This window comes from Tinamus guttatus, unplaced genomic scaffold (genome assembly GCF_059628265.1).
Source record: "Tinamus guttatus ecotype Peru unplaced genomic scaffold, ASM5962826v1 Tinamus_guttatus_pri_ptg000459l, whole genome shotgun sequence".
NCBI classification, from domain to species: Eukaryota; Metazoa; Chordata; class Aves; order Tinamiformes; family Tinamidae; genus Tinamus; species Tinamus guttatus.
The window spans coordinates 1463194-1479164 of NW_028288993.1; the positions used below are offsets into that span (position 1 = coordinate 1463194).

Consider the following 15971-nt stretch of genomic DNA (forward strand, 5'->3'; position numbering starts at 1 on the left):
TGTGACTGCCAGATATGGGCAGGAGCTCCTATAAAGGTAAACAGGAGCAGAGTGAGGTAAGAAACACAAGGAGTTGAGGCAGACTGTGATTTCAGTGGATAATGGAATAGATGAGATGTCCTAACTTGAGAGACCAGGAGCTTAACAGTTCTGACTCAGTGATACAGCTTGAAGTTTAATCATATGCTTGTATCCTCCACTGAGTCAGAGCTATCTTCACACAGGGCATCTCAACCCATGGAGTCAAAGATTTTTAGAGCGTTTCAGTTGGGTCCTAAAAGGTGACATTTACACTGCAGCTACAGCAGGGCCATTTGACCAAGTTGTCTTGCCAAGAAAACTGCAAAAAGCATCTGCAGCCAAAAAGGGTTCATCCTTACCGGATGCGTCTTTAGTGGCATGCCCACACCAGCTGTTAACAGGAGCTGCTCCACCCGAGACAATCAGTAAAATACATCTCATAGCCAGATGCTCATATCTGACCTGGTCTCTCTTAAGAAGGCCTACTGCAGCATTCAGGAAGCAGTTATTACCTGCACTGGAAACCTGCTTCAGGAGAAGGACACACCACATTCCACTGACTGTCTACCATTTCATGGGAGGAGAGTGATATCATGGAGTCTTCCTTGCAGTTTAAGCTTAAATACACTTAGACACGTTAGAAGGATGCAACGTCACCCAGATGCTGCCTGCGGAAGCAACAGCAGTCAAAATTAACTGCAGTGGAGAATGCACCCTGCACCTGGGAGCTCAAAACAAAGAACAAGCAGCTCAGACTTGCCTGTGTTAATGTAGGAGCTGCTACTCTCAATGGTTCTAAGGCCATTACTATTCTTTTCACGCAACACCCTCTTGCTGCTGGCACAACATATCAGGCTAGATGAGAGTCCAATATAAGGTAACTCTCAACACCCTCATTTTCTCCAAGCTCAAAGATTAAATCAGCTATTTCGCTACAGGAATTTCCACTATCAGGAAGTTGGAATAAAGTTTCTTTGGTTGGCTTGTTCTCACAGCACGCTAACTCCATGAGCAGTTTAATGCTTTGAGTTAGCAAGCATTATTGCTTAGCAAAGATCAATGCAAACAGAGACCTGGAGAGCATGAAGTAAACAGTACAGAACTAAGCTCAACTGCTTAAAGATAGCCTGAATATTTTCACAGTTGCTGCAGGGTTAGAAATGTGCACACACAGCTCTAATAGGCATCAGAAATTTAAAGCTCTGATGTTTAGCTCTTCAGAAAACAGTTGCACAAAAAAGATTATGAAGTGAGGTAAAGATTCAAACTTCCCACTACATCTAGGCACTTTGGGGTAGGGGAAAGGAAAGCAGAGCAATAAGATATGAAAAATGAGAGCTAAAATCTGGACGCCACATTTCCAGGATATATTCTAAGTTGCACATTCTCTTAGCTACAAAGTATAAATCAGCAAGAATGATTCTCTGAAAAATCCACTAAAGAAAGTATTTTCAGTCACATTGTTTTGTCTCATACGAATCCGAGAGGACCGAGAGCATCATGGATTTGAGGCAAGGCAGTCTGCAGTTCTGGTATAATCTCACACAGGGGCTAGCACACTTGAAAGAAGTTTTTCTAATGACTTTTGTTGAACAGATTGAACTTTGAACTGTCCAAACAGAGATCTCAGTGCGAGATGTTCAACCTACGGATGAAAAGCCTTGCAACTTGCTACATAGAGTGGAAGTGACCCACTTGTGGCTCTCCTCTACTAAGCAGCGAGTTGAGTTGCACTTCTGCAAGAGTAGCACGCTAGGAAAAGCAACTCAACAAATAACTAGCAAGAGGAATTCAAAAGTGTCAGTCTTTAAAAGAGTACTGAGGACAAAGTGCTTTTTGTTTCTAGCCTGGAGATCTTGACAAATCAAAAATAGATTAAATGTGCTCGCAGACGGGCTTCTACCTCGCAAGCTGATACATGATCTCACAGAGGAGATCTGCCAGTACTCTGAAGCAACTTACACCAGCACAAATACAGAAACATTTATATTCTACCTTCATTTTAAAAAGTTTGAGGCAAACTAGCCCTACAGCAAACCTAAGGGTAATTATTTTGCTTACAGTTAAAATGCAATAAATATCAAAAATAAAAGAGAAGGTCCTAACTCCATAGGTATTAGGCAACATGAATAAGCAAGTGCTTAATCTTGCTATAGCCAGTAGAAATATCTGCAGGAGTAAGGTCACCAGAGAAGGCTTTATTGCCTCCAGGAATAGGCTCTGAATTGGAGATCTGTTGTTGTACATTTATCATTTAACCTTGCTGCAAAGTTCACGAGCATTATTTGCAGCTCAGTAACCAAAATCAAGTTACTGAATAACTTTTCAGTATGAAGTGTACTAATGTACAGTGTACTAGTTCCAGAAATTAAATTACAGGCACAGATCTTAACAACTACAAATCTATTAACCCCCTACACTACAACCCACAAAGCTTAAACACATTTTATCTGGGGAAGAGACATGAACATCCATCAACTAAGGTATCAAATCTTACCACAAATACACAGCAAAACCCAGAGCTTTAACTATTTCAGCACACAAGCTCCACAAAAGGAATTCATCTGCTCCCATTTCCCATATAAGTCTCTTGTACAGCTCAAACTGAAATTCGTAGTAACATCCACCCTTTTCAATGGTTATGCATTTCTGTACCAAAAGTTCTGCCTAATATTGCAGTGCCATAAGGCAATCAGTAGTCTTAGATCTAAAGAGCTTCATGATCTGCAAAGCAGACCTATTATTTAGCACCTGTCCTAGATTAGGGCACACCAGTAGTACTCTACCTAGTAAACACTGCTTTAAGTCAGCAAGATTTACTTGATAGAAGCAATTTTGACTACAGAAGCAAGAGCAGCAACTGCAAAAGCCCTCAATAGCTGCTTTACTTGCATGAATCTTAATGCAGAAGTATCATACCAAGAAAACAATCACCATTTAGAATATTTCAAAAATTAGTGACACTGAATGTGGCATCTGAAGACTGCAAGTTAAACTCAGAATATCAAAGATGCTGAATAACACACAGCAACCTCAGAAGCAGATATCTACCTGACGTCTGTCTGCAAGCAAGACTACAGGCAAGGAAAGGGTCACTTTTGTGACAAGGAGTTAAATCCTAGAAGGAGAAAGAACCACTATTACTGTCAGAACAATGACAAACTTGAGAATTCCTGACCCCACCAACTTAATATTAGCAACATTTCCTTGAAAGCTTTACTCCAAAGGGCCCCCAAAGTATCAAGGAGGTCTACAATTCAAGCTTACTGCTTTATACACACAGACTGCCCTTTTTGTAATGCTTTCAAAATACAGCCAGCTTTGAAGGTGGGGCTCACTTAACCAGGCTAAGTGAAAGTTCTTGCTTACCTCAGAATAGTAACCTTTGGACCCTCTTATTCCACCTACCTTCCTTCATCACCAAGCACTTCATTTTTAAGGATCCTTTTACCAGGCTGATGCTCTAGTATCCAGCCAGTTGATTTTGTTTAGATGAGATAAAGTAAGCACTTTTCCTCATTTTCTCCCCAAAGAAAGCCTGTATCCAATTTTAGTTTTGCAGCCTGAAGTACATGACCTTCAAGATGAAGAGCATTCAGTGCTATCATCTCGGACAGAAATTTTTGGAAAAATCTCCAGCATTTCACAGCCACGAAATCACCTGCCGATCAACTCCTAAATCCTAATTAAGAAGTTCAAAAAAGTGTTTTGGTCAAGGTAAGAAATAAAAATAATTAAGGAATGAGATAGCAAAGGTTACTGTTCTGTTACTACAGACTGCATTCACTTCCTCTGTTAAAAAAAAAAAAAAAAATTAACTACCTACCGAGCAAGTTTGAAGTGACACACACCTTGGTATTCACAACCGAGATGTAGAGATGTAGGACGGAGGTGAGTGAGGAGGAGCTGGCTCTTTAGACAAATGCAAGTTTTAACAGGACACATTCCTATTCTACACTTACGCAGTTCAAAGGTTACAGAAACCTCCGAGCTGGAGAATCAGGTAAGTACCAGGTGCAAAAAAAAAAAAAAAAAAAAAAAAAAAAAGGCTTCTTATACTATGGCAAAGATGCTCTGATTTCCATTTAGAGGCTGAGCTGTCACTCAAATTTGTCAGCTCCACAAAAAGAGAAGGGCAAGTTAAATAATACATGGTGTTTAAATGGAACTCTTAAGAATTTAAGGTGTTAAAAGTCCAAAAACTAGGAACCTAAGCTGACTTTCTGCAAGACATAAAACAACCCATGAGGCTATAGCCTCAACTGCCTCACAAAAGTGTTTCACAGCAGCATCTTCACATTCCCAGAAACCTCTCCAGTAGGACAACCACAGAGACTCACCTCCCTAGCTGGACAGACTTGCATGTTTTCTGCACCTGCAGAAGCAGCCACTGCTCTCTAAAGCCAGCCTAGAAATTTAAACTAGCTCTAGGAGCTCTTTAATTGTCTTAGCAAGAATCAGTATAAGAATTGTAGACTTTAAGCACACAGATCAATCTTAGAGGTTTTTTTTTTTTTTTAACCTTTCTTTATGCCATAAACTTAAAACTTAACTAGATTCACCCTGAGCTGCCTGCTTTCCTCTAACCAGCACTTCTGTCAAGCAAGTCTCCCCCTTCCAAAATCATGGTCCTTCTTGCACTTTTCATGATTCAAGCCACATTTAGTGGTTTTTTTGACAAGGTATGTTTTAACTGCCTTTTATCTTTGAGCAGCGAAGTCAATTTAGCTCAATAAGTATGTTATTGAATCTGAGGCACATTTTTAGAAAATAGTTTTTACTCATACACCACTTGGTGCACTGGGATTGACGGATTGACCAAATGTTTGTGATGAGACTGAAAAATGGGATTTGTTGGAGGAAACAGAAATGACTAGAATAGCTTTTGTAAATAGGCAGCGACTGCAAAGTGTCGAACTAGATAAAGACATATTGAAATTTGAGGGTCTGAATATGTTCATGTGCATGAGGCAGTCAATTTAGGTTCACTAGCAGAACCATACTAGCAGTGAAGGAAGTGTTGACCAGATTACTACATCCACTCAAACAGTTCTTAGAAGACCTTAAAACAGTGAGGGATTCTTATAGGAACCCTCCTCAAAAAGGGATTTAATATTTCATGTATTCATGATTTAACCAGTTGCTTTCTGAACAGTTCTCTCAAAGTATCTCTAGAAAACAGAGCATGGTCTAGGAAGTGCTTTAAAGTGACCAGTTGTGATCACTTCATGCAAACATGACTGGATACATGATCATCTAGCAGGAGCCATATAGGCTGTAGGGAAGAGACAACTTAGGAAGCTGGACAACAACTTAAAATACTAATGCTTAGAAAAAAATAAGCTGCAGTGTACAGCTGCATGCAACTCCAGTGAGCTCTGAAACTGTTTCCTCCTCAACCAGAACAAATGGAGTCTTCTTACGCACGAGGAAAAGTTGTCATACCTTAGTGCTGAATGAGAACACGCCAGCCGAAGACGTGATGCAATGTCACCATTAATTTTAAGAGGAGTGGTGCTGGGTGTGACCCTCAGAAAGGACAGAAGCACCCAAGCTTGTACCTTCAACAAATAGTTTATTAAAAAGTAGCCTGAGAGAAATAAATAACTCTTCATGTCCCTGTTCCACCAATATTAAGCTTGTCAAATCAAGCAAAATCCTTTTCCCAAAGGCCACAACTCCGAAGCCGAGTGCTCTACATGAACACACCCACCAGTTCAAGTAACAGCCACTGTGGTGGCAAGCAATGAACTCAACCAACCTCTGAAGGTAGAACCTTACCAAGCAGATTTCAAGATAAATTCCTACTCCAGCTGGAATTATTACTACCAGCAGGTTTGGTGTCACTTTTCTTTCACATATTGCCATTGAACTGTCATCCTTAGTGTCTTCTACTGTCACCATCGGCTGTTCAAAATATTGCAGATGGCTTAGAACAGCCTAGCAATTGAAAGCTGGACAGTTTTTAATTCAACCTACCAATCAATGCTTTAGAGGAGCAAAAGATAATTTGTGTGGAGTAACGCACTAGTTACAGCATCACTACAGCTAGCTAATGCTCCTTGATTATTTCTGCATTTCTTTCAATGTGAATGAAACAGCTTGGGAGGAGGATGTTCCAGCCACGGATGGTATCAATTACCAAAATTACTCCAAGCAAAGCTGTAGCTTTCTGGTGCTTAACATAAGCAAATTCTGCAAAAGCAGCACCAATAGTTGAGATCAGTATCTTCCAAATCATCAGAGGTGATCAGCCCCAACTCGTGACTGTACAGCAGCATTTCAAGGTATCCACTAGTCAATATGCCAACAACTGAATGTTTTAGAAGACTCCAATGAGTCCTCTCAGGTGAGATCAGAGTTTAGCAGTTGTCCTCATCAATTGTCAGTGTTCGTGTTACTATCAGAAAACAAAAATTCCAGCTTTAGACACGTAGAAAATATTTTAATTCTAAATACTAAAACCTGAAGTCAGGAAAAAGCACTGTGGCAGGGTCTGGAAATGTTGTTACCATCATGCAGTTATACCAGAAACTACTACTTTCTTTAGCTACTATTTTTTTAATCATGGTTGGAAATCAAAATTACCAGATGCCTCCCCTCAGTTTTGCCAGAACATACAGCAGAAACAAGATATTAAAGCCTTAGACATAGAGCTGCCATACCAAACACTCACGTGCTGCTTCTCCCCACAATTTAATTTACTCATCTGTTACATGCAGAGATGCTCTGCAGCAGTGAAGCATGCTAATCGAACACCTCCAAATCATGTGGTACTCACGTTCAAGTCCAAGGGGATTACAGAGACTGCAGACCAAAAGAAAAAAAAAAAACACACACACACAACAAAAAAAGCAAACAAGCAAGCTATTGTATTTTGTACTAGAAAACAACTATGCCTTGACCATAATCCATTAGTCAAACCTACAAGGAAAACATAGCAGGCTGCAAAATATTTACCTTGTTGCCACCCTCCTCCTTTCGTTAGAGTTTAGATTTTCCCAAAGTAGGAAAAAGGTGCATTCCTTTGGGAGTTACTGAAAGAAAGGTTCACTGAACATAGATAAAGATGATAATTTAATTATAATGGGTACCCAGCCAGAATATAATGCCTTGTTCACAGCAAATTCTTGCTACTAGCAGGATGAACAGCACAGAGAGAAAACTAAGCATCTGAATTTGTCAGGGTACTCAAGGCTCACGGCTAAGATATCCACAGGTCACCAATTAAATGGGAACTCTTAATATGAATGATGAGTATTTGTTTGATAAGAATTTGTCATTTCTTTGATTAAAAGGTTATCAACTCTTAAGGAAAAGGTGCACAGTGCTTAAACAGAAACAAAGTGTCAAGGCCAAGATAATAAATCACCTTAAGTAGGTTTGATTTGCTCTCAACTTCCAGATGTTGAAGGTAAACTAGCAAAATAACCTAGAAACGTAATAAAGTCAGGTAATTCAGCCAAGTTTCTAGGGCCAAAAGCTTAACAAAGCCTACATTACAGTAACATATTTGTTCTCAGAAACTGAGAACTGGCATTGGCTTGATCAGAAAAGTCTATCGGACCCTAAGAAATTCTGGATGACTATGAAACAAGCTTATAAGTAGCCTGCAACAGTGCATTCCAGCTACCAATCACCATTAATGCCAGTAAAGGAAACTCAAGTAGAATTTTCTACTTGAGGAAACTGGAGTGGAATAATAAAGGCAAAGCCACCAGCTCACATGACTCCAAGTGGGCTTCTACACTATTCAAACAAGAGCAAGCTGTGACTGCAGATGGGATAAAACAACATTCTCTAATTAATTTAGAGGCAAAGTTGCCTTTGGGATACAGCAGGTGAGCTTTTATTTCGTAGTTTCTCATTTCTGGTCTGTTCTTTGTCAGGAGGCAAGTAAAGCAAAAGAAAAAACAAAGTTTTTAGTTTTTTATTGCAACAAATGCAGAATTAAGTTTCTGAAAAGGTCTAAAGCAAACACTTTATAAATATACAATAGTCAAACGGTGAAGTAAGTTCGCAGCATTTTCATTTTATCTCAGGCTGAAGTTTCATTGAGAACAACGACAAGCTTGCAGACAGCAATGCACTACGCAGAGCTTTCCCAGTTACACAGTCAGATCAGTGACTATGACCCACAACAGCAGACAGCTGCAGCTCCAAGCTCACTCCCTTCCGTGATCTACTTGCAGGGAAAACAAGAGAAGTCAAGTTGCTGTCCCCTGCTCTACCTACCATGTTAAAGCTAAGAAGATGCAGTGGCCATAAGCAGTTTTCTCCATGCAGCTATGCTCGGTGCAAATAAGCTGTTCCTTAGCTCTAGGTGCTCAGTGCCCTTCTTCAATACAGTCTTCAGCTACACTCATTATCCTAATACTTCTAGCTACACTTTTTAAAGACTGAAAGACTGAAATCATTAAAATCTATTAGTCCTCCTCCACTAGGAGAGGCTGTTAGGACTGCAGATCATACACAGGCATTTCTGTCCTTCCTTCACAGACTGCAAAGAGCAGGTTCTTCCAGGCACTTTCATGGGGACAGAAAACAGCATTAGGAAAAAAAAATTTAAAAAAGTTCCACTCTGTGAAGAGCTCCCCCTTTTCCCAGTTGACACTGGAGTCAAGAACTTCTCTTACAGACGTAGGAAAGGAGGATCTATTTTTATTTCTTCCCGAAGCTCTGTTATTTCAGGTAATGCTACAGAATTAATACTTTGAATGCAGTCCTAGTTTCTAGTCCCAAAGTTAGAGTCATGAATGAGGCCCAGAAAAGGGCAACAGAAAAAGGCTCTAACTTTGTTTCTATAAATAATATCTTATACCAGTGCACAAAACTCAGGATTTGAGAGAAAAACTGCAAGGACTTAATCATGGTAATGCTGCAGTTTTCTTCTACAATTCAGCTTGGAGTGCGTTACCTCCCCTCGTGGTGATCACATTCTAGGGACTGCATCTTGTGCAATTCCAGAGAGATCAAAAATATTTAAAGAAACTGGACTCGTACATACAAGAAGTCTGTCTCATCCTACAGACAGGCACCTTAGAGATCTCCAAGCCAAGATACTTTATTTTTCTAAATAAAAACTCTGTTAAAGCATAACATGCAGTTCTTCACTAGTTTTCCTAGAGGGAAACCTTTCCATACTCTTAAAATGGAGAAAGAAAGACAACATGCAAGACATTCTTCAGTAGAACCCTTATTCATGTGGACAGTGCAGTCACAGCATGGGAGAGTCAGGTAAATTACTTTGACAATGCTGTTTCCTTGAACACTGGGAAGCTTTTGAGACTAAAGCAGGAAAAAAAAAAGTCTATTTTCCCATTCTTTTCCCAAGAAGGCTAAACAAAGTAGGAGCTGATGTGTCACATCTTGCCAATCTACTCGGGGTGGCAGCTGCAAAGAATAACTTAGTTGTGAAATTAAACTGCAATTCAAGAAGACAAGTTCACAAACGACCCGAAACTCCCCGGGTATGCTCAATCTAGAGTTTTCAAGGTGCTTGTAGCTGCAGGCCTGCGCATCCACAGAACCGCAGCACCTGCCTCAATCCCAGAGGAACTAAATGGACATTCCCATCAGCCCAAGTCTTCTCAGGGACCCAATCCAGCAGATAGAAAAGCCTATTCAAGTAGATATTTTTTTAGAGCCAAGTTCCAAAGGCAATCACAGTTTCTTATTTTAAAGTTTAGCAGGAGACAATATAAAAGACAGTGCTGATAGAGCTCAGAGTGTGCTTGCCCGTGCAGTAGAAAGCTCTCCTCAGACCATGGGTTACAGCTCTTCTCCCCAGAAGGTCCCACACACCCCACTGCAGGCACTCACAGGGAGCAGCAGCATCCAACCCTACAGAGGTGCCTGCTCTGCAGGGAACGCAGCAGTGACAGGGAGCACAGATGAGCACAGAACAGACGTGCTAAGACCAGGACACACCACTGAAGGAAGGCAGAGTTAAAAATTGAGGATCAGAACCAATATGTGTTCTCTTTCCTACACAGGTACTAACCATCTTCTGGAGTGTGACTCAAGTCTTCTTTTCCGGGCTTATTCATTTGAACATACCTCTCAATAACGTTTCCTCCAACAGAGCTTCCCAGTCTGGAAGGGAGTTTGTTTTGACTGCCCTTCCAAGAGTCCAGCTCTTTCTAAGGAGCCTAGGACTAACGCTAGATTTCTGATCTCATTCTAGCTTCAAGCTACCTTCATAGGTAACAAGAATTTTCCAAGCAAGGCTCAGGCTTCACAGCTCAGGTTTTAATGCTTCTTAAGACAGAACAGCTAAAATCCATAAGTTGACTACTACCATCCTACCCATGTACTGAAGATCAGTTTAATGAAGAATTGCAGTCACATAAGCCAGTGACAGTGTCTGCTACATTAGCCTGTAACAGCCAAAACCAACTAATAGTGGACACAACCTTTTGAGTTTGGCAATGCCCATTGCAACGAACACTGAAAATGAGTGAGATGTGGAGACGACCCACTTAGGCCTTTCAGCTACTAGTATTTCTTCAGGGCTCAGTTTCCTTGACTTCCTGCCTTGTCTTCCTGCCTTGACTGCAGAATTATATTTTAAGGTAATTTTGTAATTGATTTTTTTATTTCACTTGTTTTTTTAAAAAAGGGGTTTTAATGCTATTTAAGATCTAGCAACATATGTTACTGAAGTCGTTATTTAAGCTATTCATTTGATATAGACTTGCTCAGTAGCTAGTGTTGCAACTTCCCTCCAGGCCATCCTATCAGTTCTAGTTTACAGCTCTTCATCTTCCTTCCTTCCTTCCTCTCTGAAAGGGAAAAACCATGGGCCAATATCTACAACGGAGGGAAAAAAAAAAAAAATCAAGTTCCACCAAAAACATACTCAAAGTATTAACTTTTTCCAGAGGTGATAATACCTCAGCACAGCAGCTTTCACAAGTCTAGATACAATATTGCTTACCAAAGTCCATGTTTCAGGTCTTTGGAAAGCCATCTTTCCCAAGAATATGCAAGCACAACCTATGAAGACAGACTTATTCGTATGTCTTTTTTAACAGAATTTGGAAGATTTTCTTAACTACGATTAAATACTGCAGCATCATGCAGGTGCCTCATTCATGAGTATATACACACAATTTAAGAAAAAAAATCAAACTGGATCATATCGAGTTTACTTCAACGCTGCTAATGGATAGCATTAATACCCATGTGGAGGAACAATGTCTCAGAAACATCCATTTCCCTCCCCAGCAAAGCCTACAGAACATAGTTGCAGTCAACAGTAACAGTTAACAGCTCGACTTGCTCTCAGATTCATGTGTTGACTGCTGCTTTCTAACTTTATACTATGGGTTGCAATATGAGGTATTTCAGAATATGAACCAAAGCTACGTATCAACAACTATAGTTTTGCAAGGTAAGCCTTTAGCTTCAAGAAAAGCCCTTGTTTTAAACCAACTAAAAGGAGAGCATCAGTGACTCCCCAAATAGTTTAACCATTTCAATTAACATTTCAGAAACACTTCTGCTTTGGTCTTCTGCACTAGCTCACTTTGCTTAGTGCAGATCTGCAGGTCCAGGATAGCTAAACTGCGATTTAGCAAATGCGAGTGCAGCATCTCTAGCTCGTGCATCACCAAGATGATTCAAGTGCACTTCATAGTGCACTAGAGGTGAAAGGTACTGCTGATTTCAGTGAGATAACACTGCACCACAGCTTGCAGTCATCCCCAACTCTGATCAGCAGAGACTGGTTTCAGGCCTTCCTTATGGGATAAAACATTATGTCTCATACAGCCCATTAGTGCTCATTTCCTTTACATCACTACCAGAAACTATTAAATAGGTTAGGGGAAAACAGTTCACTGCTCACGGTCTAGCTTGCAATTAGGACCCTAGCTTGCAATTAGGACCCTATGACACGATGTACAGTGTCATTCTCCACTAACCCAAAGCAAGGGGACAAAGTCTCAGCTGCTTCTTTCTTCTCATCTGGATCCTGAACAAGAACAGTCAGCACCAAGTGATGTTGAAGTTTGTGACCTCTCCCCATCTCGCAAGCAACAGGCAGACACGTAAGTTGGTATAAGGAGGTGAAGCAATCCTTCACAGGGGGTTCCTGCGAGGGTTAGTGTACCTGGGACGCACGCTCAATGCTTTATAAGTCATGGTGCTTGGCCCTGCACAGAGCATAGCAAGCCTTCCCAAGAATCAGCATTTCAGGGTCCTGAATTAGCACTAACCTCACTTTCAGCTCAAGCCATTCAACCACCCTGTAATTTTAAAGCTTCGCAAAGATAAAGAAATCGCTATCTTTTAACCATCCAGGCAATTACAAGCAACATGATTTAATTGCCAGGCATATCCCAAGTTTTCCTGAGAGCATTGGGGAAATATAGCACCACCCATTTGGAAGAAGGATGCAACTGCAAACCAAAAAGCTCATTTCTCAGAGAGATAAAATCCATACAGGAGCTGAAAGACAAGGCTTTACACCACATGCCATGGTAGGGAATATGTACAAATCCAAATACCTGGAATTTTAACTCTGCTTTAAAATATTTGATAAGCAGTGTGGTACTACTTGGAGATACACTCTGGAGGACCTCACCCAACTCACTTTGCATGTTCTCCTGCTCCAACAGACTTGCCAGGCCTCTTGCCCTCGCTCTAGCAGCCTCATGATTCCTTTCTCCTTTTTCACAAGTTAATTACCAAAGCGCTGCGTAGCCAAATTCCTCCTAGCCTTCAAAGGCTAAACACATACTTCTTTCCACTGTCCAAAGCGTAGGTTGAATGAGATCTGAGACGAAATATTGCATTCTCTACTGTTGCCCCTAAAACGAGAGACATCGCTATCTTCAGAAGCTCAGGCACCTTCCAGCTCTATCCTCTGCTGCTGCGGACAGACACTTTCATAAAGAATGAGTTTTGTGAAACCAGCCTCTTCTACCAACTGTTCTAGGCAGCCCAGAAATGACAGTATTTCTTAAACAGAATAACAGTGAGATTTTAAGAGTTTCTGGTGCAGTCAGCTAATAGTGATGGATGTTAACAGTGTCCTTAGATAGGTATCTAAAACAACACTGCCAGCACGAGAACTAAGTTTGAAACTCAATATATGATTCCTGTAATTCTTAAGATTAGAGAGGAAGTAATACAAAACCATCTTTTACTACCATTGCTCAAACAAAACAAACCAAAACAAAACCTCACACTTTTACCGTTCCTACACATTTGCCCCTCCCCAAACTCCAAAGTGACAATGCAGAGGCACTTCTCACTGCACTGCTTGAGAATCCCAGGCCCCACCTCTACTTATCGGCACAAAGTTTCAACACTTACTGCTCACAATATTTCCTGTGCTATGAAAGATAGAAAACACTTGTTCCCTATTCCAAAAACAGGATTATACGTGGCAGATGAAGCAAAGTGGAGATCAGGGGTCAGTCTCCCCTCCTGAAGTTATCTAGGAGCAGTTCTTCATAACAGTCCCCTCTTCAAAGCTGCCAGTAAAAGGCTGTCTTTTAAGTGCTAGAGTGCATGCACCAGAAACAGACCAAAAGTACCTCAGTCCTTTAACTACCGCTCTGAACATGACTTTGCATGACTTTGCTATGCTTTGCAAGACACCTACCACATCTCCTTTGGTCACACAACCATCCTTTCCCAATGGACTTACCTACACATTCAATATTACTTTATTTCCACCCCCGTACCTGTGCATGCAGCACTACCTGACATGATTCATCAGGCGAGCTCTTTGCTTCTGAAGGGAAGCCTTGCTACACGTGGCTACCCTGGGACACCAGAAGAATGGGGCGCAAGGGCAGGGGAAATGCCACACACACATTCAGCAAAACGGCTACAAGCTCATACCCAGAACCTCCCCTGCAAGCCATGTAGATGTGAGAGGAAAGAAGCCGGCCTCCACTACAGACAGAACCCAAGGATCATGAGGAATTATTTGTAGGGGGGAACTCTCCTTACAAGAAGGAGCAAAGGGTCAGCTGCAAGACGAAAACTTCCACTCCAGATGGGGGGGAGGGGGAAAACAGTGCTTACCGGAGAAGGGCAACATCTGCTCGCCCTGCAGGACGAGGACAGCCCGGCCGGGAGCGCCGGGCACAGAGGCGCCGCTAAAGCCTCACACTCAAGAAACAACCGCCGGCTCCGACCCCACAGCCGGGCACAACCAGAGCGGGTCAGCGGCGCCGGCTGCTCGCGGAGCCCCCTCGGCTCCGCCTCGGCGGGCAGGGCCGCCCCGCGGCAGGGCCGGGCCGCCCGCCGGGACCAGGCCCGGCCCGGGCCGAGAAAGCGCCCACGACCCGCGCTGGGCCCGAGGGACGCGCCGCTGGCCGGGCCGGCCCCGCCGCCGGCTCCGCGAGCAGCAGCGCGGCCGCAGGGCGCGCGGGGGCCCGGCCGCCGCCGCGCAGCCCCTCACGGCGCCGAGGGGGGCGTGCCCCGCGCCGCCGCTGACAGCCGCCGCCAGGCCGCGGCCCCCGCCGCCCCCCGCGCGCGGGCCGAGCCGGCAACCCCGCCGCCTCCTTACCGCGGGGCAGGGCATGGCGCGGAGCCCCCACACCCCCTCCCGGGGCGCGGCCTCCTGCCTCGGCCGGGCTCGCTCGGCTCCTCGCTGCCGCCGCCGCCGCTCACAACCACAACAACATGGCGGCCGCACGGGACGCGGGCGCGCGCGCGACGCCTCCTTCCCCCCTCCCCCCGCCTCTCCGCCGGGGGGCGGGGCCAGGCGCGCGCGTGACACCCCCCGCCGAGGGGCGGGGCCGCGGGACGGGGGGCGCCCGCGGCGGGATGGGGCGGTCGCCGCCGCCGCCGCGCGGGGAGCTCGCGGGGCCGCTCTGCCCTGGGGTGGCTTTGCCGCCTCCCCGGAGGGACGCGGTGGCGGCCGGGGCAGACGAGCGCAGCCTCGCGTCGCTCCAGGCCGCCCGCCCGCTCCCCCGGGCGGTGGCGCGCGGCCCCTCTGTCAGGGCGCTGCTGGGCAAAATGGCGTCGGCTCAGGGGGCTGCAGACGGGGATCCCCCTTGCGCCTAGTGCCTGATTCCCAAAATTTCCTGAGTCTCATTCCCAAAATCTAAGCACGGGGCTCGTTTCCAACGGCAGGATCTCTGCCATAGATTGATTGCAAATCCGGTAGATTGTTAATGCTTCATTTTACACATAGTTTTAATTGACAGTAGTGTGTGTAGGTCAAACTGTGCTTTGGGGAGAAATTTCCACCTGCTCCTCCTTGAAGGCAAGTGAATAACTGTAAAATATGTTCCTAAATTATCCACAGGATTCTCCTTCCGAGTCCAAGGCTAGTCATCATTAACAGATGGGACTTCAGCCTGGCATTGAGTTGTGTTTCCGCTAGCAGCAGAATTAACGTCCAGGGAGGACAGCACAAAATGTAGGATCCCAGGGCCTTTAGATTGAGATGTACGCACACAGTGAGTGATTTAACCTTTGGCTCCCTTGTCATGGGCAAGAGATGTATAAAAGGAAGTCAGTTAGCCCCTCTAAAGGTTTGTGTTTTGTTTTGTTTTGTTTTTCTAAGAACAAACCATCATCAAAACAGAAATGTGATCTGAAAGTCAGTACGGATCTTCAGAAGAACTTCAGAAGAAATGCAGGAAGGAAAAACAGCATTCCTGGTCAGTTTACTCCCCAAGGTAACGAAGAACGTTCAGACACTATCACTGTATCTGGAGAGGACGTGTGTTGCCAGCATTAGAAAGAGGAATAAGAATCTTGAAAACGGCCCATTAAACAGGTACCTTTTCCAGTATGCCTGGAAGGAGATCAAGGATGACGTGTGTCAGGACAGCGGATCCTGGAGAGCCAGGGCTCTTGTACAGCGTAACCTGCTGGTAGCTCCTTCTGCTTTGTAGAGGGAACTAACTGGGGTAGGGGGAAAGATGGATCCTTGCAACTGCTTAATTCAGTGACACAAATAGTCCTGCTTCAGCGTA

At 43.8% G+C, this 15971-nt stretch overlaps 1 long non-coding RNA gene across 1 annotated transcript in view; it reads right to left on the reverse strand.

Annotated features, from left to right (window-relative positions):
- The window catches only part of LOC148593086 (uncharacterized), a 35369-nt gene extending 20724 nt beyond the window's left edge, over positions 1 to 14645 (reverse strand). Inside the window, exon 1 of the long non-coding RNA XR_015913810.1 lies at positions 14552 to 14645. This is a non-coding gene — a long non-coding RNA (uncharacterized LOC148593086). The remainder of the gene's footprint in view (positions 1 to 14551) is intronic.
- Positions 14646 to 15971: the final 1326 nt, after the last annotated feature.